The sequence below is a fragment of the Phascolarctos cinereus genome, unplaced genomic scaffold (assembly GCF_003287225.1).
Source record: "Phascolarctos cinereus isolate Bilbo 61053 unplaced genomic scaffold, phaCin_HiC Scaffold_4;HRSCAF=312, whole genome shotgun sequence".
NCBI lineage: Eukaryota > Metazoa > Chordata > Mammalia > Diprotodontia > Phascolarctidae > Phascolarctos > Phascolarctos cinereus.
The window spans coordinates 448,498,135-448,524,262 of NW_027555847.1; the positions used below are offsets into that span (position 1 = coordinate 448,498,135).

A 26,128-nucleotide genomic window follows, 5' to 3' on the forward strand; every position below is an offset into this window, starting at 1 on the left:
CCTTTTTGAACAGATGGGGCCAAAGAAGATTCCTGTTGTTCCTTGGGTCCTCAATGTGTACCCAGCTTATTTACAGTGTTACCAAGCCACCCAATCTTTTTCAGACACCAGTGGATAATATGGCTGCCATAAGTGAAACACATTTTGCACATGATCCCTCACATCATCCTGCTTCAGGGATGCTTGATTTTTAAAACTATATGAGCACATGGCACCTTTTTTTCTTTGCTTTTACCAAAACAGAAGTAACCTAAATTATTTTGGTTATTTGGTTTTCCAAATCTGCTCACTCCCAGCAAAGTGAATGAATGAATGCATGAGGTCTGGTATGGTTGACCCTGGGTTTGTTTGGAAATTAAGGTATCATCAGAGTTACTATACTGTACCTCTAAGCTTTTGGGGAAAAAGGTTTGAGGAGATATGAAACAAGCACACAGAGTGGGGAAGCTTCAATGGTGACTAAACTACTGCCTAGAAAATGGAGTTGTGATTTCTGAACTCCTGTCTCCAGGCTATCCCACCCCCAACTTGTAAGAGTGGCCTGCAATTGTGACAATGCTTGGGGCTTTTAAATAAACTGGGTTTAGAACTAGGGAAAGGGAAGGAAGTATAAAAAGCAGAAATAACTGAGAAATAGCCTTTTTACCCCAAACTATTTCATCACATACTACTATAAGACTAAAAATAAGTTTATACACTGCCTAAAATCCCACAAATTAGAGGCAAATTTCCTTTAACCATATATTCTCTTTTAAAAAGGCAAATTCTAGAAATGTAAACTTTGCGTCATTCCTACCACAGTGTGAATTAGTTTAGTTAGATTGCTTTTTTCCTAATACATAACAGATTAACTGAGTAGAAGGGAAGAAAAATTTTGATTTTTGGGTTGGCAGTTACTCAAGATGGGGTTTATGACAGCATAAGAACATTAGGTTTCTGAAATCTTGCTTCTGACAGTTGTTACCTTGAGCAGCACATTTAATTTCTGTGCCTCATTTTCCTCATCCAAGAGATGTTTGGGCTGTATGATCTTTAAGGTCCTTTCAGATTCTAAATCTTATCGTTCTGTGTAGTAACAGTAAATAGAAAGGGAGGTGGAAGGGTCTTAAAAGCAAATTTGGATTATTTTGAAATTCTATTGCAGGAAAGGCAGAACAGGAAAGTAAATATTTATGGCCACAGCTTCCTCCCCACCTCCACCTCCACTCCTGCTTTTGTTACTTCTCCATAGTTCCTTTTGTAGCTCCAAGGTTCCTTCCACATCCAGTACCCCTGGGCCCCATCTCTTCAAATCTCTCCCATTTCACCTCCTCCATCACCCCAAAGGTTTAATTGCTATTCAATGAAATGTACAGGCGATTGAGTGTTCCTTTCAAATGTAGGTGAATGTTACTTTAGTAGTTTTCGTAACCAAAGACCCATCATTTTCATCTTTATGTCTTTTCCTTTGGGTGCTTTTTTTTTTAAAGTTAAGGTGTAGGTGAAAGGAGGGATGGCTGCATTGAAAGGAAGACTTTCAACCACCTGTTTCTCATTGTTTCTAGAAGTAAAAATCCTCAGAAATCCTTAAAGGATAGAGGGGAGAGAAGCTGTCAAAATACATTCTGTCCTGTAATAGGTAAGGGAGTGGGTGAAGAAACCTGGGTCAGAAGTAACAGGTGGTGACAGCATAAGAAGAAGGCAGCAGGTTAACCCTTGAGTTACTCAGAAGAAAAGAGGAGTACCATGAAAGATTACGCTGACATTTTTCCTAGGAGGATCAAACTGGTAAGGAGACACAATGCCCTTCCTCCTCCCGATTGGGTTGATACCCTTTACGATAGAGGTTTTAACCATTTTTCCTATTGTGGATCCCTTTGGTAAAGCCTACAGACCCCTTCTTAGAATAAAATAAAATATATGGAATTTTAAAAGGAAATAAATTTTGATATACGTGTGTGTGTGTGTGTGTGTGTGTGTGTGTGTCCTATTCGAGTTGATGCATTCCCTGAAATCTATCAAGGGTGTGAGATTCATGGACCCCAGTATAATATCATACACATAATACTATAGAATCTACACTGTGTACAATAGTTTCTATGACAAAACGTATCAAAGTTCCCCTTTGGGATGCCAAAAGCTACATCTCTGTCCACTGCAGCCCTGTCAATAGAATGAGGGGCTATTCTACCTGTTCCACCTCCTCATTAATGGGAATAGAGACACCTCTTATTTCAACAATTCACATTTCTCCAGCTCTTTAAAGGATTCTTAGATCACTGGTGGTAATTCACAAGGCCTAGGTTCTAGATGAGCAGTCCCTGGGGAGAAGCAGGCATGAGGGTTCTCATTTAGAGTCAGCGTAAGCATTTATTGATAGCCTGCTGTGTGCCTGGCACCATGCTGGGAAATGATGATCCAAAGACAAAAAAATGAAAGTCTGTCCCCTCAAGGAGCTTATATTCAGTGAAGTTCTGAACAGTCATTTCAGAAACAGTCTTCTAGAGCACATCTCACATTGGTGTTAAAGACTGCCTATGTGGACATGTGTAAGTCAGCAGGTGTCTGTGCTAGGAAGCTTCTTGCTTGGGTACCACGTCAACTTTTCCTTAATTTTTTTTTAATGACAGTGTTTTCTCTTATTTCTCTTTCTAAGAAAAACTTTTCTGTCTGTACTTTTAAAATATTGACATTTAGAAACAGCAATGAAAACTGTTGATTTATAGTAGTATAAGAAAATCTATACCAGTTATTATGTGTTTTTGACCTATTTAGCTCTTTGTGTGTGGGTATAGGGGAGGGGGTGGAGGTATGTGGCATGTCTTTTATTTCATACAGTACAAGAATTAGCAGAATCACTACCATGGAATTGATGTTTGGGGATTATCTTTCCAAAACAATGAATTAGAGTTGCTATTGGAAAATTAAACCATTATAGATAATGTAACCTTTTTTTTAAAGTAGGAAACCCATTCAAAGGAAATCTAGTTAGTATGTCCCAAGATAGAGGGATAAAATAACAAATGAGTGGGATAAATGTATGAACAGACATAGAAGCTATTAATGTAGTTAGGGATGGACTTTCAAATCCACTGTAGCAGTTTGGGGACTTAAAGGATGTTTCACAAAGGAATCAGACCAGCCAGTCCTTATATGTAATGATACGTTTTAGCTATATAATGATATATAATGACCTATGTAACTATCTAATGACAAGTTTTAGCTCTCACAAGGGAAAGTTTAAAGCTTGATAAGACAGTCAGGGAGAGATAAGGATGGGGCAGCAATGTGTACACTATGTAGCAGGGCATCTCACACTCCCGCATCAGAACAAGAGAAAGGAAGCCATATAGTCATTTACCAACCAGGCAAAAATGTTGGATTTTAGAGGGAAGAAGAGGAACAGGAACAGGAGTATGATGGTAAATGTTTAATAACCAGCTCCTCCCAATAACTAAAAGTGAATGATGCACTTTAAGTTTAATCTATAATAGTAGCATTTTCTCCAATACTTTGTTAAGTCTAGACAATGAACAAGACAATAAATTAAGCCCTGATTGTAGTGTTTGCTGCAAGTTTCAGAGGTGTAAATGCTCATAATGAAAATTTAATAATTTACCAGTAGTTGGTTCCAACACATCCCTGGGTAGGAGTCGTGCTCAGGAAAGACTGATTGATTTTCCATCTCTGATATTACAGGAAGGAATATGCCAGGGATTAGCCCCCCCAAAAAGCATTAACTATGAAATGTTCCATCAGTTTTCAGAAAAGATCAAGGAAAAAAACACATTTAAATCTGAAACAGTCTGCCACAATTGAGATTTGGCCTAAAAAGCCAGAAGGGTTTTTTGAGCTACCATAGCCATATTTAATAACTGTAGCTCATATTTCCATTACACTTTCCCCAAGACAACCCCGACAGAGGGTGCTCAGATACTCAAATGGATCTGTGATCTCATTATTTGGAGGGCTCCTTCCAACAAGACACTGTAATCTATCCATGCCTCCCTGTGATTTTTGTCCAAGTATTCCCAAAAGTTTGCCACAGAGGAATACAACCAACATGTTAAAATCCTTCCATGATTTCTTTCAATATCACAAAGGTATCAGCGTATGGGGTGTTCAAGAAGGACTAGTACCTGTTTCAGGGCTGCTCATCCAACTTTGGAGTCTATCTGTCACCCAGCTCTCACTTGTGGCTCCAAGAAGTTGTAGCATGTGCAGAGGCCACACTCCAGTAAAGCCATCTTTAACCGGCTGAGGGTAACAGACAGGACTCAAACATGTTGGTGAATAAGAGAGATGCCTACCCCTCCCCCACACCCCACCCCCAGCATCTGGCAGAATGGGCGAATGAGAACAATTTGTTCCAGTGGCCATGAAAGTTGCTGAAGCAGGCACTGTGGAGCACTTAGAGCCTGGTCAATCATCAAAGTCACCAAGGTCACCCTCTGCACCCCCAGGCATTACCAGTCATCCTGACTTTTGTCTTGCCACTGGACTTCAATGACTCTGGAAGACAGAGTGAGGCTGATGACTCAGTGCAACTTTGCCTCACTTAAATCCAATTCATGCTCAAGTCGACACTACCCTGTGATGTCATTGGTCCTCTTCAGCAATGAAGGATGAACAACTACAATCCTTGACATTAAGGATGAACAGCATCGGTGGATCACTGTGGCTGTCTGTTATGTATCACTCACTGAGCAGCCCATCATATTTTATGGTCATCCAGTTAATTCTTTAACGAGTCATTTACTGTTATTCTTCAGAGTTCCTCATTGGTCATGGGTCGTAGTTGGGTCATATTCACCATGTACCTTCCTGTTGCCCTCTGTTTGATACACGTCTTTAGTTCTTTGGAGGCAGTGCTGTCCCACAGGTCACTTCCATATAACAATACTGATAAAACATTGGTGTTGGGAAGATGAGCCTTTGCTTTCACAGAAAGCTTGGGGTCAGTAAAATGTGCTCAGCAGTTTCTCAAAAGCAATCTGACAGAGCAACTAGGTGGCACAGTGAATAGAGCACTGGCCCTGGAGTCAGGAGGACCTGATTTCAAATCCAGATTTACTAGCTGTGTGGCCATGGGCAAGTCACTTTATCCTGATTGCCTGCTTCTCCCCTACCCCCTCTCCAAAAAAAAAAAAAGCAATCTCACCCTTGCTTCATTTTCTTTTCCATTCTAGACCTACCTGGCTCATTGCCCATCTACATTGTCCTGGACCTGCATACTATTGGACAAGCTCTATAGGGAGCCTATCCAAAAGCATGTTGAAACCTGGGCAGTAAATATTCTTCATTCACTTGCTGGGTAGACAGGTAGTACAAATATTATTATCCCCATTTCACAGATTAGAAGCTAAGTCTAAGAAGGGGAAATGACTTGCCCATGGATACACAGTTAAGTGTGAGAGCTAGGAATCAAACCCAGGACTGCTGACTCTGAAGTCCCCCCACTCTCAGTTGCCCAGTATTGCTTCTAAAATATTAATTATTGATATAGCATTTGGTTTTTGAAACTTCAGTGTTTATTTCTTTGACTATCTCAATATTAATATACGTACATATAGCTCTATGAATATAAGAAAATGTTTCTGTTTTTGTCCTTTAATGTTCCTACTTAAATTCCAAAAGTAACCATAGTTTTCTTTAATGTTGCTGTTAACTCTGTCAGAGTTTCAATCACTTTTTCCCATGTAGCATTTATCAGTTCCGCACATTCAGGATTGTGACAGATTTTTTCTTGTGTTTTTACTCCAGATGATGCCTTCCTTCTATTACAGATGAATACAATGTGAACTTGGCAAAGAGGCTTCCAGGTAATTAAGCAGCATTTTCTTTAAGGCTGGCTGGCTTTTAACCTAATTTTATATGCTGATATCAATAATTGATGCTGAGACATTGACCTGGGCTAGGTTGAGTTTTTTGTGATTAGAGGCAGTTCTAAAAGTCTTTGTGCAGTTTTAAACTTTAATAAAACTTTAATAGATTAAAATTACACTAAGACTTTAGGAATATCTTCTACAGGGAAAGTACTGCTCCTTATTCTCAACTAAATCATAAGTGTATCAAGAAAAATGGCACATGGCTTGAGATATCTCCGTTATACTTGTAGTAGGGGGGAAAAGTTCATTTCAAGGAAAAAAAAGTTCCCCAGCTTTTATAAACCAGAATTGGGTAAATGCATCTTCCAAAACTAAGGATCTTTTGCAGCTGCTTTAGGGCTCAGCTTCTCTAAGCCTATAATCTATTACTCTACAATCCATGCTTTTGTTCCAGCTCTGAGCCAGTAAATTTTCTAAATGCTCCATGATTTTTTTCCTGGTAGCCCCTGTGTCACTGGTAAGGGGTAGTGGGTGATGCAACAGAGGCAGCTGGTGCTGCAGTGCATAGAGTGTTGGGCCTGGAGTCAAGAAGACCAGAGCTCAGTTCTGACCTCAGACATTTAATAGCTATTTGCCTTTGGGCAAGTCATTTAACTTCTTTTTGCCTTAGGTAATAAGAGCAGTTACCTCCCAGGGTTGATGTGAGTACCAAATGAGATATATTGGTAAAAATTAGTTATCACAGTGCCTGGCACATAGTAAACATTATATAAATGTTAGCTGCAGTTGGTTTTATCATCATTATATTATTTATCAAGCCCTTATCATGTACTAGATCATTGTTAAGCACTGGGGACATAAAGAAAAGCAAAAAACACAATCCTCGTCCTCTCAATTTTGCTTCTTGGGAAAACTTGGAGTTACTGAAAATGATACAAGTATCTCTTTCCCCAGAAAGGTATTGATATGTCACCAATTGGCTACAAAATTAAAGGGGAATTTTGAGGGAGTTTTGTGGAAGCTGTGGAGGACACTCAAAGGCCAGGAGATGACACAAAAAAAAGTTTAGAAACTCAGAAATGCATAAGATATGTATTGTATAATATCAACACCCCCTAAAATAAAAAGAAAAAAATTCAAACTTCTCTGACATGAAGGGAGGGCCAAAAAATTTTAGGCGAATTTTCCATGAGGTGGGAGGGCACTGTGTCCTTAACCCCCACAATGCAGAAGGGATAACTGCTGTTTGCTTAGATATAGCTTATAGTAGACATTTCTGTAAGATTCAACTTTCTTTTTTTTCATGCAGTGAAATGCAGATTTTCTGTTAGGGAGGAGCTTGGCTTGGTGACAAATTACTTCTCCCCTCCCCCTCCCCCACCCCATTCCTCAGGGGGCAAGGATGATATTTATTTTCCAGAATCCTTTGGAAAATGAAGGATGAATAAGATCTATTCTACTGTTAGGACCTGTACTGTACTAACAAACATTTATCAATTAATGGCCTCACTTTTGTCAATATCTTCTTAGTAAGCCTTTCAGTTTTGTTACTCAAAACTCTTATTTCAACTGGAAAACAAAAATGTCCACTTAAAATTGGCCTGTCTCCAGCTACTTTGAAAGCACTGAGAAATGGATTAGTATTCCAGGGAGTTTCTCTCTCAAGTACTCCAAAGACTTAACTTGAGCTTGTGAGATCAGATAAGACTTTCTCAAACAGCTATGCACCTTGACTTTGGTTAATATGCACACGATAAAGCACTGTGGGAGTGCTTGGGGGATCGTAGCAGGTTGGCAGTTTCTTTGAAAGGTGGAAGACAAGGCCTGGGAAGGTGTGTGTCAGCTCTGTCATTTTACATAGTACTTTCAAACAGAGTTCCTCTGCCTTTCCCTCGTAGAGCCTCTGCATTTTCCTTTTTCTTTTGAGAGCAGCCTCATAACATGCAAAACAAACTCTGGCCAACATTGTTAGGCTTGGTTAAATTGTGGGAATGTTTTTATTCAGGCAAATGCACTTTGCCCTCTAAACGAAATTATGAAACCACTGTTTTGAGAAAGATTTTGAAGGTCACAATGTAATGTAATGTATGGTTTTGGGAATGTGACAATTCCCTCAACTAAGTTAAAGGAGAATAAGATTTTAGACAGGGAAGATTAAGCAGTGAAACAGCAACTGCTTACTCTAATAGGTTAGCTGTAGAAAGAAATGAATTCAGTTCTTGTAACTTGGCTTATACTTGTTTTTAAAGCCTGTGTTAAATGACTGAGTCTTCATTGTTAGATACACAAGTTGGGAATGGAGTGTATATTCAAATAATGTTGCTAGCAGACCAGGATCATTGAAAAAAATACAGTTTGAAAATACATGTATACTTATATTGGTTATACAGTTATCACATTTGACTAGCCCGATTTAATTCTGATGTGTATCAAGTCTGATTTGGACTAACACATGTATGGTTTCCTTCCCTTCAGTAGCCTGAAAAATCACAGTGTATATAGTAGGGAGAGAGGGTGGGTTGTTATTGGATGGGAGCAGGAGAGGTCTAATAAAATGAATTGAAAACATTGGACAAGGAAGAGGCTAAGATGGGGTTGATTCCTTCAGCATGATAGATGTTCGTATTCCAGCATCACAACAAAGGCCTCTATAAGGATCTCTTCCTGTATTGAGTGGGAGATTGAACTTGACCTCCAAGGTCCCTGTTAACTCTCTGTGATAGGGTCTATTGACACATTCTCAAAGAGGCTAACTGATGTCTCTTTGAAGATTTTTAGGACCTGTAGCTACTAATGTGGGGTACTCTTTCTATCTTCAAAGTTAATTATAATCACGGATATACCAAGCAAATTGCATCAAACTCTACAATATTATTTGGCCTGACCTTTTAAAAATTCTTTTACATTTTAAATTTTTGTTACATTTTGAATTCCAATCTGTCTCCCTTCCTCCTTCCCTCCAAACCCACACTAGAGAAGGCTAGCATTTGGCACAGATGTAGATGTGAAACCGTACGGTATACACATCCATATCAGTCACCACCTCCTATGGGAAACTGTTCTGACCTGACTTCCTCTAGTCAGACTTCCATCTCCTAAGTTATTTATTTATTTATTTTGCGAGGCAGTTGGGGTTTAGTGACTTGCCCAGGGTCACACAGCTAGTAAGTGTTATGTGTCTGAGGCTGGATTTGAACTCAGGTCCTCCTGAGTGCTCTATTTACTGCGCCACCTAGCTGCCCCCCTAAGTTATCTTGAATATATGTTCCTTGAAGGCAGAGACTGTTTTTCATTTTCTTTTTGTATCCCAAGCACCTAATAATGCCTTGAACACTGTTGCTGTTGAGTTGTTTCAGTAGTGTCCGACTTCATGATCCCATTTTGGTTTTGTTGTTGTTGTTGTTGTTTTGGCAGAGATACTGGAGCTCTTTACCATTTCCTTCTCCAGCTCATTTTACAGATGAGGAAACTGAGGCAAACAGGGTTAAGTGACTTGCCCAGAGTCACACAACTAGTAAGTAGCTGAGGCTAGATTTGAACTCAGGAAGATGAGTCTTCCTCTAGGCCAGTCACTCTGTGCACTATGGTGCCACTTAGCTGCCAAGAGTGATGTCATGAGATCATGATTATGATCTCATCTTCAAAAAAGAGGTGGAAAGGGAAGAATATGGATGCAGAAAGAGTAATTTGGAGGGCACCGGTGGGTTTTCTATTGTCTTACGCTCTTATTGTGTAGCGTCCTTTCGTTGCTACTACTTATCAAAAAATAGATACAAAACTGTAAGATTTCAGGGGCTTCTGCAATTAGGCTATAACATGTTAATTATACTTCCAAACCTTTAATGACTCCATTCTGCGTAAACTTGGTTCCCAGAAATAAAAGACTAGTTAACTCTCTCCAGTTATTCTCAGCACTAGATTTACTCCAAGAATACTGGCTCCATGATGAATCCAGACTGTGTGTATGTTACGTGCACCCATTTAAAAGATTTACAAACCTCAAATGTTCAAGACCCGAGTGACCCACACCTATTAAACTGCATCATCTAATTGCTTTTCCGGATTTGAAAGGAAGGAGTACATCTGGCATGAATTTTCACATTCTTTTTACAGAGAAAATCTTGTAAAATAGGGCACTGTCCTTTAATTAAACCTGCCCTCTGAGTTGTTAAGAAATTCTTTTTTCCTCTGCAGGAGTAACTCTTTCCTCTTGGGATCTCAGTGTACTCTTTCAGGCACATTCTTGCTTGCCCTTTGAGGTCACAGTTCTACTAAATTCAGCTGCTTATCCTCCCTTATCCTGCCTTTAAACAGCCTGCCTTTTGTTTGTCCCTTTAGGCAGAAGGACCAACTTTGTGTAAATCTAGAGAAGTCTACCTTCTGTTATTCTGTATTCCCTTCTCTGTTAGCAGTTTTTTTTTATATAGGAAGAAATGTTGTATGTTTCTAGCAATCAGAGATTAAAAAAAAATTTAGCTCAACTCCTCTGGTTTCAGAGATTGCTTTTGCTTTCATCTTAACTTTCTGAAAATTTGGTTCAATTCAATAAGCATTTTTTAAGCACCTACTGTTTGCAGAACGTTGAGCTATGTGCTAGATATACAAGGTATAAAATGAAATAGTCCCTGTCTCAAGAAGCATAATAACAACACTCAGTGGTTTTTCTGAGTTTCTGTGGCATGTTTATTATTTAACCCAGAGTCGTTCCTATTAAACAAAGAACCTAGAAAAGTTAATTTCAATTACTTTAAAGTAATTCAAAGTATGAAAAATTTTTTCCTACTTAATTGTGGCTATTTCCTTGAGCAGTGCCTACAAAAAGGCATAGTGACTAGATTTGGGGTAAGGAAGGCCCCGGGTCAAATCTTGTCTCTGGTACTTACTAGCTGTGTTACAATGGGCAAGTCATGACACCTCTCAGTTTCAGTTTTTCCACCTGTAAAATGAGAGTAATGGTACTTGCAACACCTACTCTATGAGATTATTGTGAGGCTAAAATTAGAATGTGTATAAAGCAAATTGCACATCTTAAAGCATTATATAAATTTCAGTTATTAAAATATTAACATTCCATATGGATTGCAGGAAAGCATAGCCATGCCCAAAAGTACATGACACCTTACTTCCTCTTGTTATTCGCTAATACTATTTTAAACTATGCTTTGTACCAATAGAGATTGTATTTGGTATTCATTGCCTGGTCTTAATTGAAAGTAATTCTGATTATACTACACAGTTAAGGACAGTCCATAATTTTTGTTTGACAGCTTAAACTTCTGTGATACCTTCCATATTAACCCAGCTCCAAGATTTTAAATTGGAGAGAAAATGCCAGTCTCCACTGGTGGAGAAATTCTCTCACTGGAAGTTCCCTCTGCTGATGAAATCAGAGATCCTGTTCCAAAGAAAAAAAATGTGTCAGGGGAAGGTGACCAAGATGAAGAGGACACTTAAAACTTCTCAGATCTTTAAAGGAGATCTCTCTACTTCTCCCAAGGAAGAACAAATATGACCTGTTATAGAATCAGGATGTCTAGTGAGATAGCATGTACATTCCAGATAGCTAAACCAAATTCAACAAATAAATGTATCTCTTGCAAAGATAATGGTAACAAAAATAGCAGAACTGAATTATCTGAATAGCTGGAAGAAAAGAGAATAAAATCCATTCTTAATTTTAACCAGCTCTAGAAAGAATTGCAAGAGTTCAGACCTTCTGGAGTGGTTTTGCAATAAGAAGGTTACTGCAGGGCATGTCAGAACTTAGCAACTGTGTTGATTGTGAAAATAGGTTTAGATTGCACCAAAGTCTAAGGTGATGGCAGAGCCTGCCGAAGTCATTCATTTACTCTGCTTTTTTCTCACTTTTGATCTCTGGCTCTCAAAGCACAGGGAGATAGTTTCAGAATAAGACAGTGGTTTTATTTTACAAGTCAGTCAGTTGTAATAGCCCCCAGCTTTACAGTCCAGATGTGCCCTGAAAGAAGTCCAAGAATAGCAAGTGAAAAATAGCTCATAGCATGTTTTCTGTGGTGCAGATATTATTTAGAAATTTCGTAAACAGTCATCAACTGAGTCCTGTGCACCCAGTCCAAGTCTTTATATTTCACAGAATAATGTGCACACACTGAAGACCCAGAGTGGCAAAGTAATAGAATGCTGAGCGCTCTCAGATACCTTAAGTTAGATTTATTGGGAAAACAAATAACTTAGTTTTGTACTTAAGATTGCTTAGTACTTAGGAGATAAGAAGTCACACAGTCAAAGTATAATGCATGCTGGATGTATATTGATTTTTTTTTCTTTTAGATCAATGTTTCCCTAGAGCATAGTATTACTTATTCATAAATCAGAGGTGGTGCCTGACAGGGAGTTACACCAGTGTAAATCTGTGGTCTAGATACAATAAGACCTTATGTGAGAATCCTAGAAATCGATGGTCTGATGCTAGAGAGCAACATCTTAATCCTGGACAAATGCATAAGCCTTGTCTCAGTATTAAAAAGGAGAATTTGCCAATGTATTGAACATTCAGTTTTTTTGGGGAGGTGGGGTAGTTTCCATTTTCTTTTTCAGATGGTTTGGAAGAATTGTTTAAATGGGAAGCTAATAAAACAAGATTGTCAGTAAAGGAGCAAGTTGGCTATAATAGCCACTGTGCGGACCATTAGCTCAGATCGCATGCTGATAACCACTCTGTCAACTTGTCTCCCAGAGGATATAGTAGACCTCTTATCTGTTTTCTATGTCTTTGCTGATTAGTGTGTCATTTGATAGTGTGTAGAGCTGAATGTAAAGTTGAAAGCTGTCACTACATGACTGTTGGAAGATCATACGCTATTTGTATAGACCCTCAGAATTGGAATAGACCTCAGAGTTCGTGTAGCCCAACCTGATAATCCTGTGCATAAATTCTTTCCTTAAGGCAGCTAGGTGGCACATTCGATGGAGCGCTCAGTCTGGAGTCAGGAAGACTTGAGTTCAAATGTGGCTTCAGACAGTTACCAGCTGTGTGATGCTGGGCACGTCACTTTACCTCCAACTTCCTCAATTGTAAAATGGGCATAAAAAGAGTACCTACTTGCCGGGATTATTGTGAACATCAAATAAGATAATTTTAATTTAAAAATTAAAATGTTTCATGTAGTACTTGGCACATAGTTTGTTTTGCTTGTTGGCCGTTCAGTTGTATCCAACTCTTTGTGACTCCATTTGGGGTTTTCTTGGCAAAGATATTGGAGTGGTTTGCCATTTCCTTCTCCAGCTCAAGGATTTCCCCAGAGATATTTCAGAGCTAGAACAATAGATTTTGGTTACTAATTTTTTGGATGTGCAAAGGAGAGAAGAAAGATGGAGTTGAAGAAGATATCCAAGAAACTGAAAATAGTTGTCAATAGGGGCCAGAAGTTGTCAAAGGAAAATTAAGAGAAATGAGTAGGTTTGCAAGGGGTGGTGATGAGTTCAGTTTTAGACATGCACAATCTGATGGGCTGGCAGGGCATCTGAGTGGAGATGTCCAGCAGCAAGTTGGGAATTCAGGTTGAAAGCCTGGCAGAGAAGTTCGGGTACACAAATGCAGATGCTGGACATAGAGATAATACCTGAAATTGTGTGAGGTTTTCTAGGGTGAATTTAGAGGGCCGTATAAAGCACCAAAATCAGGGCCTTAAGGAATAGAATTAGTTGGCAAACAAGAAGAGGAAGCCAAGTAGAGAAAATCAGAGGGCTAGTCAGAAGAAGAAAGAGAAGCAGAAGGTTACCACGTGACAAAAGCCAAGAGAAGACAGTGTGGAGAGGAAGAGTGGTAGTTCCCTTCTACCTTTCTAGTCTTCTTGTACTTTATCCTGCTTATTTGAATCCTACATTCCAACCACACTGGCCAAACACATGACTCTGGTCTCCATGCCTTGACAATGCCCCTCTCCTCCATCCCTGGAATGTACTCCCTCCTTACCCCTGCTCCTCCACATCTTTGTTTTCCCACCTTCTCTTCACACCCTGCTGCTGAGACTTCCTTTTCCCAAACGATCCCTACTCTGTATGTATTTTGTTTGCACTTAGTCGTTTACATGTTGTCACCCCCATGAGAATGTAAGGATCAGTTTTTGCCATTATTTGTATCTCTAATACTTGGCACAGGGCTAGCATAGAGTAAAGGCTTATTAAGGGCTTGGTTGATTAATGGCCAGGGGTGTCAAATGCTTCAGAGAAGTATTAGCTGACCTTGGAAAGGTGGTTTTAATAGGGTATTGGAATAGAAGCCACATTGCAAGGAGTCAGTGTGTATAAGAGTGCTAGAAAAGTGGAAATAGCAAAAGTAGAATACTTACTTTTATAAATGTTGCCTTTTTTATGCCACAGTCATTACTCGTAACCCCCTAATAAGATCTTTTCCACATGCCCCATATCAAAACAATCCCAGAGTATCACATTGGGCAGCATATCCCACGTTCTGCTCCCATACTATATCTAATAGGAGAAGGAATCTTTTTCAAAGGATCATAAATTCAAAGCAGAAAGAAAACTTAGGAGCATTGAGTCCAACTCCCTAATTTTACACAGAAAACTGAGGCACAGAGAAGTTAAATGGACCACATTGATAGTAAGTATGTGAGGCAGTATTTGAACCCACATCTTTTGACTTCATGTCCAGCACCATAACCAGGACACCACACTCTCCAGAACTAAGCTTGTTCATTGCAGTTGATCTGATTTCAACAGTCTTTAATAGTATTTTCATTTACAAAATCTTAGTCATTGTGTATATTGTTTAGACTAATCTTGATATGATATGGCTTAATGTGGAAATATGTTTTACATGATTTCACATGTATAATTGATATCATATTGCTTGCCTTCTCAGTGGGTGAAGGAGGGAGAAAATTTGGAACTCAAATGTTAAAAATAAATAATAAATTTTTGGAAAGGTAAAAAAAATTAAAATAAAAATTTGACATGGAAAGAACTAGAATGGTACCATGAAAAAGAACACCAAGTCTGTTGTCAGGGAACCTGGACTCAAATCCTTGCTCAACTATTTACTGTGTGACTTTGAGCAAGGATCAGTTTCCTCATCTGTAAAATGAAGGAATTGGACTCTCGTGACTTCCATAGTTCCTCCCTGTTTTAAATCTTTGATCCTTTGGAAGAAAAAGAGAGATGAAATGTCAGCTTGAGGAGGTAACAAAGCTGAGGGAAGGTTGTTGGTTTTGGGGTTTTTTTTTTAAGTATGTTTGTAGGTGATCAGGGAAGGAGAGAGAGAGAAAGGCTGCAGTTAGAAGAAAACAGGATGACTTCTAGGAATGGACACTTATAAGAAAGAACATTAATTAATAGCTGGCACTTGTATAGATACATATATTATCCTTATAACAAATCCATTTTGGGGTTGCTATATAAGTATTATCAGGGCAGATAGGTGGTGCAGTAGATATAGTGCCGAGCCTGGAGTCACATCTTCCTGACTTCATATCTAGCCTCAGACACTTAATAGCTGTGTGACCCTGGGCAAGTCACTTAACCCTGTTTTCCCCAGTTTCCTCATCTGCAAAATGAGTCAGAGAAGGAAATGGCAAACCACTCCAGCACCTTTGCCAAGAAAACACCAAAAGGGATCTCTAAGAGTCAGACATGACTGAAAAACGACTGAACAACAACATAAGTAATATCCTCGTTTTACAGGTGAGGAAACTGAAGCTCAAAGAAGTTACTTGACTTTACCCAAAGTCACACAGCCAGTAAATTATTTCAGCCTCAATCTCTTTTGGTTCCCAAGTTCAGTGTTCTTTTCCAGTTACACCATGTAATGATGGTGGATGGCCTTGGTGAAGAGGAGGTCATGTGTTCCTCTGAGAATTAAGAAAAGGATGGAGAAATATGGGAAGATACTGAGTAGTTTGGTGAGGAGAGGGTTGGAACCAAGAACCTTGATTTCAAATGCCCAAGGGTTGCAACAGCCACATATGTAGAACTCACTAAGAATTCAATAATAGGGTGATGGAATAGTAGGGGGCCTAGCCCCACACAGATCTGTGCTATCAGTTAGTAGTAGAGTCATTCACCACAGCTATGTCCAAAGTTTTCTATGACTTTGTCCACAGCAGTGTTCCATAGATCAGGGATAGGAATGTAATACCAAAGGTCAAAGGGGTGAGGAATTCAGTTTCTATGTTTCATATACAAATAGACACATACCTAAACACAACTAACATGCACATGCATCCTGTTCCTTACTAAACTTTTCATTATTCCACCCCTACCTTTGGATACAGGTGATTACACCAAAACAATTGTTATGCAGTAGAAAACACATTCTCAGCAACCTCAATTGAAGCCTGTTCACCAGAGGTGACATTACAGTCTTCAGCTCAACTCTTTTTTTTGTTTTCTTTTTAAAATTTTTCTTTTTTAAATTAATTTATTTTTAGTTTTTAGCATTCACTTTTATAACATTTTGAGTTCTAAAATTTTCCCCCTCCCCCCTCCCCAAGACAACATGCAATCTGATATAGGTTATACATGTGCAATCGTATTAAACATATTTCCACATTAGTCATGTTGTGAAAGAAGAATCAGAACAAAAGGGAAAAACCATGAGAAAGAAAAAAAAACAAAAAAAGAGAAAATAGTATGCTTTGATTGGCATTCAGACTCCATAGTTCTTTGTCTGGATGTGGATAGCATTTTCCATCATGAGTCTTTTGGAGTTGGCTTAGATCATTGCTGAGAAGAGCAAAGTCTATCCAAGTCGGTCATCAAACAGTGTTGTTACTATGTACAGTGTTCTCCTGGTTCTACTCACTTTACTCAGCATCAGTTCATGCATGTCTTTACAGATTATTCTGAAGTCCACTTGCTCATCATTTCTTATGGAACAATAGTATTTCATTACATTCATATACCACAATTTGCTCAGCCATTCCCCAGTTGATGGGCATCCCCTCAATTTCCAATTCTTTGCCACCACAAAAACAGCTGCTATAAATATTTTCGTACTTGTGGGCCCTTTTCCCTTTTTTATGATCTCTTTAGGAAAGACCTAGAAGTGGCATTGCTGGATCAAAGAGTATGCACAGTTTTATAGCCTTTTGTGCATAGTTCCAAATTGCTTTCCAGAATGGTTGGATCATTTCACACCTCCACCAACAATGCATTAGTGTTCCAATTTGTAGCTCAACTCTTGATCTGGGTATATCCAAAAACTGATGGCAGTGGGCCACTCAAAGCAAATACCCTGTGACAAGGTACAGTGTGATCACTGCAGTAGCACCACTCTTAGAAGTACACATTATATCTTTTCCTTGCCCTTTCTCATTAAGACCACAAGTTCCTTGGGGGCAGAGCCTATAGCTGGTCTATCCTTGGTGACCAACAACATAGCTTGCACACAATAAGTGCTTGATAAATATTTATTGAACGAATTGGAGCCATATGCCTACAGACTGGTGAGACTAACAGTTCCTGAGGGTTCCTTTACCCATCCTCATTGTATCCTCTTAGAAGTTGTGCTACTTCTCTATTTAGGGCAAGCATGTTTCATCCTTTGGGTTTTTGAGCCTTACGTGAGAAATCTGCAGTGAATGATTTTTAATACACCAGTGAAATAAATAAACACATAAATAAATAAATAAATATATAAAGTGAATTCCCTAACGAACAGGACATTATGATATTTATTCAGCAGGAACTTCCATACTGCTTGCATTTTATTTTTCAAATTTAGTACTTCAACTGTTTTTATATTTCAGAGTGTTGGGTGACATTTTCTATAAAGCAGACTATAAAATCATTTTTTTTTTAGTTTGACAAGTAATTGGGATGAGCAGCTCTTTTGCTCGTCTGATCAAAACACAGCTCTGAAAGTCTGTCGACAATGCAAAAAATCCAAGGAGTATATTTCAAGCTTGTTAATGTATTTCCAGACATAATTATTAACCAAAGAAGAATATCTGTTTTCAAGATCATTATTAACCATGGAGAAATGCTATTCTTGGGTTCATCATGTGTGAACAGGCAGAAATCATTATGCATTTTAGAGAGGTTCATGACAGTGCAAAGGATTAGAATTAAATTGTGACCTCTGCTTTTGACTTAAAACTGTAAACATCTTGGTTACTCTTGAGGAACATAAAGACAGTTAATAGTATCGTTTTCCAAATAGATTACTAGAGAATTAAAATTCCATTAAAAAAAACAACAACAACATTTGTGCTATAGTAAAACAAATGCCAAGATCAAAGACACTCAGCCACTGGGTAAATGTTATCTCTACTAATCCTTTTACATTTCAAAGCTAATTTATCAGTACTTCAGTCTTCTGTACTTATTAACAGCAGAATTCAAAATTAATGAGGAAAAAGGAATATTGAATTGTTGTTCTGAGCTTTAAAATTAAAATGAGAGAAACACCTGGACTTTGAGTCAAAGCATTCAGAAGACCACCCCTATCACTTTCTAGCTATGTCATTTTGGGTAAGTCACGTAGCCTCTACGGGCCTCAGTTCCCTTATCTATAAAACAAGGGCTTCGTATTAAACAATCTCTTAATTCTCCATCCAGCTCTAAGATTTTATTCTGAGTAAGAATGATAATGCATTTGTCATATATGTGATCTTTGAACAAAGCAGGAAGGATGGTAATTTTGTATTCTAGTTTGATCCTCAAATGAGGCCCTGACTGAAGAACATTGAATTTTAAAATGTTAATGATGAGTGGCTACAAACCGACGTCAGAAATCAGGTGTCTCCCCTCAAAATAGAACCATGTCATGAAAGCGCAGGGGTTTTTTGTATCCAGCCCTCCAGCATTCCTAAATTCTGCCTTCCAAGAGCTATTTCCAGGTAGATGAAACCCTTTAATTCTTGACCTATCTGATGGAGAGAGATAATGTTATATCTGCTGTGTTGATTACATTGATTCCTGGTGTGCAATAAAAGGGCTTTTTTTGTTTGGAGGGGAGTGAAAGAGAGCAGTCCGTTAGAGTTAAGCATGGTATAGCATAAAAAAGTCAGATTCAGAGTCAAAGGATCTGAGCTCAAATTCGGGCTATGCACTGGACAAGTTACTTATTTCTTCATCTGCAAATTAAAAGGTTTGGACTGGCTAGATAATCTTTAAGGGTCTTTCTACTTCCAAGTCCTTGATCCTGGGAATAGTGTTCCACAAGGGCACAGATGTGAGCAGTAATAGTAATTATTATTATTATTATTAGAACTGGCACTTATATAAGTGTATATTATCTAAGGTTTGCGAAGAACTTTGTATATAATATTTTGTTTGATCTTCACAAAAACCCTATTAGATTGGTGCTTTTATTACCCGTGGGGTAGCTAAGGGGTGCCTGGAGTCAGGAAAACCTGAGTTCAAATCCAGCTTCAGACACTTAGTAGTTGTGTGAGCCTGGGCAAGGCACTTGACCCTGTTTGCCTCAGTTTCCTCATCTGTAAAATGTGCTGAGGAGGGAAATGACAAATCACTTCAGTATCTTTACCGAGAAAACCCCAAATGGGGTTTTAAGCAACAACAACAGCAAATTACTCCATGTTACAGATGAAGAGACTGAGGCCTGAGGCTAAGCAACTTGCTCCACATCACACAGTACCTGTCTGAGGTGGGATTAGAATTCTAAACTCTCTGATTGAACACTCTGTCTACTATTCCTGGATGTTCTTTCAGTCCTTTATAAAACTCCTTTTGATTTGATTAAATAAGGCCAAAAATATGAGTTGTTTTACATACCTTTTTGAACTTTGTTGTATTCTCTTCAACATTAAGACTAAAATCTGACAGTCTTGGGAAAACATCCACAATTTATTAGCCTCCCTTTTTCGCCTGCCTTTCCTTCCTGCCTTCCTTTCTTCCTTTCTTCTTCATGGGGTATTATATTCTCACTGGCCAGTGCTCTCTCTGCCCAAAGGAATGTAAAATTTGATCACTGAAACTTTGCGAGATATCTTGGGGTTTACAAGGCTAGATTTTTTTCTTAAGCACCATGCTTTTAACCCAAATCTCTCTGGCTCTCATTGATTGGCCAACAACAGGTCCCAGGCCAAGCCCCACTTGGTCATTGTTTGGTCCCTGATTAGCTCAGAGTGAATATAAATAGCAATTGTTTTTGTTTTGGCCAGAAACCCTGAGAGTCTTCCCCTCCCAGATTGGTTTTGGGGTTTTATTTTTGACTAGGTAAAAGAGGCCATTCTTTGCCTCGTTTCTTACCTAGCCTTAATCACTGAATGGGTGTTGCCTCAGTCAAACTGAGACCTGTTAAAGACCTTAGCTTAAAAAGGCCAGTGTCTCCCACCGCATTTGGGGCCATTTCCAGTTGTCCTAATCTATATCTGGCCACTGGACCCAGATAGCTCAGGAGGAAAAAGTGAGGCTAGTGACTTTGCACAGCCCTCCCTCACTTAAATCCAATTCGCTTGCTTGTCAGTGGCATAACCTCCCTGATGTCGTGGTTCTCTTAGAGAATGAAAGACAAACAAGCCTACTGTTTCTCTCTAGGCAACTCAGTGGCACAGTGGATAGAGTACAAGTCCTGGAGTTGGGAGGACCTGAGTTCAAATATGGCCTCAGATACTTACTAGTTGTGTGACCCTGGGGAAGTCAATTAACCCTGTTTGCCTCAATTTCCTCATCTGTAAAATGAGCTGGAGAAGGAAATGGTAGGAAGAGTCTGAAGCTACTGAAAATGACTAAACAACAACTACACCTAAGAATTAGGGAGAGAATAGTAGATAATAGCTTATTGTCTCCCATTGATTCTCATTAAAACCAGTAGTCCTTTTTGAGGCTCCTTTAACAGCTTTTCAGAGGATTAGAGAGGGTTTTATTTTTGGTGGGATTTTTCAGATCCTCACTAATAATAGCCATAGACCCCTACTCTTTCCAAATTCATGGCAGAAAATCTTGTTTTAAATGCTGTTCTTTAATAGCATTTTTTTCCAATTACATGTAAAGACAATTTTTAACCTTCATTTTTAAAATTTTTGAGTTCCGTATTTTCTCCCTCCCTCCCCTACTAAGACGGTGAGCAATTTAATATGGGTTATATATGTACAAGCATGTAAAACATATTTCCATATTATTCATGTTGTGAAAGAAAAAGGCCAAAAGTAAAGAACCACACACAAAAAAGAAAATTAATATATTTTGATCTGCATTCAGCCTCTAACAGTTCTTTCTCTGCGTATGGCTAGTATTTTCCATCATGAGTCCTTTGAAATTGTCTTGGATCATGAGAAGTGCTAAGCTGTTCATAGTTGATTATCACACAGTGTTGCTGTTACTGTGTACTGTGTTCTGGTTCTACTCACTTCACTTTGCATCAGTTCCTGTAAGCCTTTCCAGGTTTTCTGAAATCTGCCTCCTCACCATTTCTTACATCGTAATAGTATTCTATCACCATCTTAAATCATGTGTTCAGCCATTCTACAATTGATGCGCATCCCCTCAGTTTCCAATTCTTTGCCACCACAGAAAGCTGCTATAAATATTTTTGTACATGGAGATCCTCGAAAACCCTTTTAATAATGAATTTAACTTCTATCAGGCATTAGAATTAGGATAATGAAACTTGTCTACCAGCCCTTGGTACGTTGGTATGTTTAAAATCAAGTAACAGCATCTGGATTATAGCAAGTTGCTAGTTTCCTAGATGTGACCTCAGTGTTGCCTTTTCATTATAAGGTGGTATACTGAAAGTGTTGGACTTGTCATCCAATGTCAAGTCCCAAATCCGCTGCTTACCAGATATGTTAACCTTGGTCAGGCTCTTTAACCACTCCTCCATGGTTGCTTAATCTCCAAAAATCTGTACTACCCATCTCATAGGAATTTTGAGGGGATCAAAAAAGCTCATGAATGTAATGGTTCCCACAGTTATTAGGGCACCTTCTCCTCAGACTACCTTGCATTTTTTTGGAATGCATTCTGTTTACCCCCATGTGTGGATATGTCTTCCAGTTTACCACATTTATTACTTTGTATAATTTTTTTTTCAACCAAAACTGTATCTGAGCAGTGTGGGTTTATTGGTGTGTTGTTCCATTAGTAATCAGTTCATGTTCCACTGCTCCCAGCCAGTGTTTATGAGCTTAAAAAAAAAAAAGCAGAGGTTTTTCAGTAAGCTATTAGGCCGTTCAGTAATGGAATTCAGCAACTTCAGTCCTTGCTCTCTTCATTCAACTTCACCTCCCTCTATTCATTTATGTTTCTAATTAGAAAACAAATTCTCTTCAATTTATATTTGTTTCTCATGGTCATAATGAGAGTGGATCAAATGGGGTTTATCCCAGGATTCTCCTCTTCCCCCCAAAACATCCCGGTTTTCTCTAAAGTGATTATCTTTTGATCCTTCTCTTTGGTGCTGCTCATGAATCTGGCATATGCAGCTTATTCCTTTGAAGATGAGAAAAATGTTTTCAGTGTTGTATACAATAAACATCAAGCTTTCATCAGTGTTTTATGATATCCTATGAGTTCTTATGAAGGAGCCCCCTCAGTGTTTAAATAGTTGCGTGAAATTCATAGCGTGGTACTTTTAAAACAGGTTTGTTTTTTAATATACAAGAATAAAAAGTTGATGTTGAAATAAGACCCTCTTTAATATTTTTATTACTGTTTCTATAGAAATTATAATAGATGAATGTTTTTGCTATTACCCATTATGAATAAGCAGAGATATTTTTGTTTGTGCAATTTTTTTTATTCACTTGATATTAAATATCATTTAAATTATTTAAAAATACCAATATTTTTTATTTAAACTTGGTTTCAAATAAAATGATATGTTTATTTTTGGTAATGGATGTTCACATTCACCCATTTGCTTAGTTTCTAAAATAGATACTAGATTACCGAGAGGTAGTATCTTGGTCTGCAAAGAGCATTGGCCTAATAGTCAGGAGATCTGGGTTCTAGTCTTCCCTCTGCCACTAAATCTGACTTTGGGTGAATCAGTTAGTTTGCTGACCCTTAGTTCCCTTAGTCTGCAAAGTAAAGGTACTATTCCCTAGCAGACTATTGTGAGGATTGAATGAGAATATTTCTACTCATGTAGGAGGAGGAAGGATTAGAATTACTCTGCTTGTCTAGGATGGATGATATTTAGAAGGCCCAAAAATCGGATTGTTCAACTTGGAAGAGATGTTAGAAATCACCTAGTTAAATACCTTCCTTTTCTGGATGTGGTGGAAGCAAGGTTTAAAAAAGCCAAATATATCCAGATTCATGTGGATAATAGAGTTGGGACTAAAGCTTTGAACCCAAAGTCTAATGCTCACTGCAGTAGGTCACACTTGGGCACAATTTCACACAACATATATAGTATTAATTAGAAGACAGAAGATTTTTAGCTCAATCTAAGGGAAAACTTTCTAGCAATTAGAGCTGTATGAAAATGAAATAAACTGCTCAAAGGAGTAGTGAGCTCTCAGTCACTGGAAAAGCCATAAGATGGGGCTGTGACTCAGTGTCCACTAGTTGGGTGTATTATAGATGGGTTTAATAATTTGGTTAGGGTTTGGATTAGAAAATCTCAGATATTCCATAGAACTCTGGAAGCTCACATTTATATGATACTTTACGATTTTCAAAAGTAAAATGCTTTGAGAATTGTAAAGTATAATGATGAATCTGTGTGGAGAGTTTCAACCCTAATTTGCTTTAATGGCGCAAAGAAGAAAGATATTTATAAATAAATGTTTTAAAAACCAAATAGAAAATAGAAACTATGTATTTTGTATACTGAATAAAAAAGCAGTGACAAATTTAACCCAAATCTCTCTCTCTCTCTCTCTCTCTCTCTCTCTCTCTCTCTCTCTCTCTCTCTCACACACACACACACACACACACACTCTCTCTCTCTCTCTCTGTCTGTCTCTCCTAGAAAGACCTACGATGAAATAGTATATCTAATTTTCCAGAATGTTGCTCCCTTTGTACAGTACATTTAATTTATTGTCATTTCAATTGAGAAAACTCAAAGAAAAATAAATATTAAAGTGCTTGTTTCCCAGAAATAATATACTTCAACAATTATGTATGAATATATACTTTTCAGTAAGAATGATAATAAAAGATAATTGCATATGTTGGAGGCAGCTCTAAATCCAGCACTCTCTTAGTTCAGGTTTGATGTTAGGAAGAAATAAGGTGCTCACAGGTCATTAAAGAGTTAACAAAAGGAGGTTTACTCTGCCCTAACACAACAAGAATCTGTGATAAGAATACAGTGGCACTTAGCTTTTTGGGACGCGCGCACACACACACACACACACACACACACACACACACACACACACACCCTCTTCATCTTCATATGGAAATGTATCTGGCCATAGTTTAGGTGAAGGACATGCTGATTTGAGTGATCTTTAGAAATCCACCAAGCAGGATCTCCAACTGCATGTGGGTAGGACTTTTAATGCCCTTAGGTTACCAAAAGCTATGCCAGGGAAACAAAGGCCAATTGGAGGACCCTGTCTCCTTTTAGAGAAAACTAAACCATGTGATAAGAAAGAAGGAGAAGGGGCACACCTGTCTAATGTTGTGGGGAAATACTGGTAAATATTAATCCTATCACACTATGCATATAATAATACATTTGCTGTATACAGATAAATGGAAATTTGGCTTATGACAGAAGGCTTTTGATATTAACTGCTTTGGAAATTGGATTGGAGTGTATATCACATAAAACACATGCTCAGATATGCTGTAAATTTAATGACAGGGCTCTGTTGAAATGAGTTCTTGTGGTTTGTGAGGAAGAAAATCAATCTGTTTATGCTGTTTCATTTTTTTCTGTCCTAACTCAATATGCAGTTAAATTTAGTCTGAAAGGTCACAGTGTATGGTGGGCATTAACCTCACCCTAATCCTGCTCATGATGGTACCACTAAGAATAGTTCATTAAGTCACACTCTTCAGTTATAATCCTAAATTGTTTAAGGGCTTATATTATCTCCACTCCATGGATATGATTATGTGTATACATATGATTACATTTAATAAGACATCATCAATGAACAGTGGAATTCTTTTGTGTTGTGTAATGCATTGTGATGGATGATTAAGAATCCTTCCTCTGAGGAGGGCTTAGACTAGGTGAAGAAATAAACTGCAGGCTAAAGCCTCAGAATTTTAGAGATCACCCAACCTTTGGTCTCAAACCCAAATACCTATTTGTTTTTAGTTGATAGCACTAAAGCACCTTATGATTTCCCAAATGTTATGTAATCTACTTTTCTTCCTGCTGTTCATTTTCCAGCTTAGATTCATGACTGTTCTTAGTGTCTCTCCAAGGGATATGGGCTGATCTGACTAGCTCTGTGAGCTGAATATCATAAACTACATATCATAGTTTACACAGTGGGCATTCTTCATCCACATGGTTTTTCCTTTATGAATAGTTATATTAAACTTCTGCAAGTGATTATGAATCTCATTTAAGAGGCCCTACAGTAATCTGATGGTTGTTGTTCATTTGTTTTGGGGTCTGACTCTTCCTGACCCCATTTTTTGTTGTTTTTGGCAAAGATAATGGAGTGGTTTGCTCATTTTACAGATGAGGAAACTGAGGCAAACAGAGTTAAGTGATTTGCCTAGGACCTGAGTAAATGTCTGAGGCCGGATTTGAACTTAGGTCTTCCCAACTCCAGGCCTAGTATTCTACCCACTGTACCACCAAGCTGCCCACAGATAGTCTGGGGTTAGATATATGAGTGTTCTTCACAAACAAGATTCTTTGAAGTATTTTAATATATATTAGAAATCCCTTTTCAATTTTGATTCTGTATAGCACATCCTTTATGACAGGGAAAACACCTTTCGAGAATTTATGTCTTTTTTATGCCAGGGGCTTGATGTTAATAATCAGAGGATTATAAAACAAAATTTGTTGTCTTTCAAGGAGCCTTGTATGACTTAACATGAATAGAGAATACCTTGTGGGAAGAAAGCATTTAAGCATTTTTCTCTGCTAAAATATAGGTGTTGGGATTTTTTAATAGTCAGCAGATAACAAGCTGAGTGGGACCTTGTGTTTTCCAAGCCTTTCAGTCATTTGACTATAAATATATGGTGTGCAGCAAAATAATATTTTCAGAAGTCTTCATGTTCCCTTCTCATACCTTCATCAAAGACGCCTCCAATTACACGTGTAGGTTATTCTTAAAGATTTGGTAGACGGGAATGTAGGCAAACAGCTTATCTGCATAAAACAAACCCATCTTTTAAATACCAATATTCCTCTGATGATACTATGATTCACAAGAGATGACAATCTGCAAGTATCAGAATTGCAGATCATTCAAGGGCAA

The 26,128-nt window shown here is 38.2% G+C and overlaps 1 protein-coding gene across 4 annotated transcripts in view; it reads left to right on the forward strand.

The window, feature by feature from the left end:
* Nucleotides 1-26,128, forward strand: part of PAG1 (phosphoprotein membrane anchor with glycosphingolipid microdomains 1) — a 222,047-nt gene that overhangs the window by 63,110 nt on the left and 132,809 nt on the right. For all 4 annotated transcript variants that reach the window (XM_078153352.1, XM_020976200.2, XM_078153353.1 and 1 more), the window contains exon 3: nucleotides 5,743-5,801. The gene's annotated coding sequence lies outside the window, so the exon portion shown is untranslated. The remainder of the gene's footprint in view (nucleotides 1-5,742; nucleotides 5,802-26,128) is intronic.